This window comes from Schistocerca piceifrons, chromosome X (genome assembly GCF_021461385.2).
Source record: "Schistocerca piceifrons isolate TAMUIC-IGC-003096 chromosome X, iqSchPice1.1, whole genome shotgun sequence".
Taxonomy (NCBI): Eukaryota; Metazoa; Arthropoda; class Insecta; order Orthoptera; family Acrididae; genus Schistocerca; species Schistocerca piceifrons.
Window position 1 is genome coordinate 626,902,088 of NC_060149.1, and position 2,731 is coordinate 626,904,818.

Below are 2,731 nucleotides of genomic sequence, written 5' to 3' on the forward strand. Positions count from 1 at the left end.
CAGCCCTAACCAAATGCGTAGGGGGCATCAGTATTGGCTTCTTCTTGATTTGAGCTTCTTCCATTTTTAATCTGTCATGGCCGTGACTTCCACAACTTCATAGGGACTTACGAAACGTAAGGGAGGGTATGGAATTGAAGTGGAATACTGCGATAGCCGTAAGGGGAGTGAAAGATTATGTTTTCTTACTTGGAAAAGTATGTCAGGTCATAAGAATGGTACAGATATTTCTATTTTCAGAGTCACAGCCGTCAGCAGGGGGTATTTCTGATACTTCGCTCATTGTCGAGTGTCGTCCAACTGAGACCACAATCGTAATATTTAATGGTAAGTATAGCGATCAAATATGTATGTGGCCAGTTTCCTAGGACGATTCTGCCTGGGCGTGGCGCACAGCGGCGGTAGCCTGTGGCGGGAATGATTCACGTTTCCGGCTAATGGCAGGAGCTGTCCGAATGGAAAGGCCTGTTAGGGGTATAGGAATGTACCTGACCTAACTGTATCGTCCTCTGGATGGCTGAATACCGAACTGATACTCAGTATGTGTGGGCAGTCTTCGTGATCGCATGTGTTCTCTGTGGAAATTTGAGAAGATTCAATATGGATGTGTGTTTGCACTGGATCATTATTCTCTCCCATGTCAATTGTCCAGTTGACTGCTGCTGCACATTTCCCGTCTTTATTTGCTTGAGAGAACACCGATTGTGGTGTGCACAGCTAGCAGGTGAAAGACGGGTGGAAGACACATTTGCTGGTTCTCTAGACATGAGAAACACCTTAGTTGACTTTGTTAATTATAAGGATGATTTGGAATCTGTTATACCACCCAAAACGTGGAAACGTGGAAAATTTTTCGGCAGCTTTACTTCGGACATGAAGATTTTTGATGTATACTAAACCCCAGACTTTCACCGAGGCTGGGCGCCTCCCCTCTCTATAACGCCAAGCTCATCTCCAGTGTGCAAGCTGATTATTTCTGAGTGCCCTAGATAAGTTTTTTTTAATCATTTAGGCATCATTTTTCTCTGGCAACTAATCATTCATATTCCACAAATTTGCTAGTACTGAATTGAGTGGATGGCCAAAAGTTAACCTTGCAGGCTGGTCTTAAGGGCCTCAAGGACCGCTGAATTCAGGGCAATGTTGAGCCACCCCAGATCTGTGGGAAATAGACGTTGTAGGTGTTTAGTGGTAATACCAGTGGTCATTCACCCTTCTAGAGAACAACCACACAAAACGGCTAAATGCGTCTAAGACGACTAAGATCTATCATTTTTGGTCCGGGGGCAATGACTCCAAATAGTCAATGAACAACTTTTCCATATGTTTATGTTCCCGCTTAGAACTCTATGAATATTCATATTCACGTCTGCCTCCTTACATTCCGAGCATTCAGCCACTAAAGCCACTAAGTTTCTCATTTCAGAATTCAACATTGGCGACTTCAGGTGCACCTTAATGTTTTGACCGTTCTGTAAGTTCCTAAGTGTACCCCACATAATGGCCGATAGAAATACTGAAAGACTGCTGGTACAAGCTGCTTGGGCGAACAAAGCTTCGGCCAGCTATCGCGGTGGGTACGGTAGCATAATACTCCTCTAATGAGCTGGTATCCATATTCTGAGCCGCCTTTCCTAAACTGCCTCTCTGCGACCCCGGAGATCTCATCATCATGTTTTTCCTGTAAATTTTCGAGCAAGGATGTGATCTCCCTTAGAATTGCAGCATTCAGTAAAACCTGTTCTCCGGTTCACAGTACCTCAGCGACAGTTTGCTTGGTCTCGAACATATGACTTAAGGCGTTAGCCACTTGATTATCAGAGCCTTTTATATGCCTCACTGAAAACTTAAAACACAAACATGCAGGCTGTCTTTCTGGTTTCCCTGGGCCCCGCCCAAACCCTGCTGAGGGCTTGGTTATCGGTCATCAGTATAATGATGATGATGTTTGGTTTTGTTGGGCGCTCAATTGAGCGGTCAGCAGCGCTCATGCAAAAGTCCCAGTTTTTCCCACATTCCAATTTCTTTACTCAGTCCAATTTAGCCACTGTCATGAACGATGATGATGAAATGATGAGGACAACACAAACACCCAGTCCCCGGGCAGAGAAAATCCACAACCCGGCCGGAATTCGAACCCGAGACCCCTTGATACAGAGGCAGAAACTAGACCACGAGCTGCGGACTCACCAGTATGAAACATTTATGCTCGAGAGAGAAGCGAAACTTCTCTAACTCAAATAACATGGTGAGAGCCTCCAATTCATGAAAAGAATATGTCATTTCGTGAACAGACAAGGACCTAGAAGCATAAGCAATAGGCCGACATTCTCCCTCTTGCTTCTGAAACAGAACCCCAGCATTGGACGTCTTAACTAGAAGAACAAACTCCTTTTCAAAATCTAGGATTCCTAGGTCCGGTGGATTTACTGAAAGCCAACTTTAAAGGGTCAAACGTCGTCTGGTGGCTCTCATAGCAGCAAAAAGCTCACCATTCCTACAGAGCTGAATTAACGGCACGGCTAACTGTGCAGACCCGAAGATGAATTGCGCAAGAAATTAAACATCCCCCATAAATCAGGCTATTCCCTTTTTGTCGTTTGAGGGTGGGTAATCATGTATGGATTTCGTTCGCTCTTCGTGGATTGTAATTCCTTGGGCCTAAACCAAGTGTTCCAAATGGATCAAATGGTTCTGAGCACCATGCGACTTAACTTCTGAGGTCATCAGT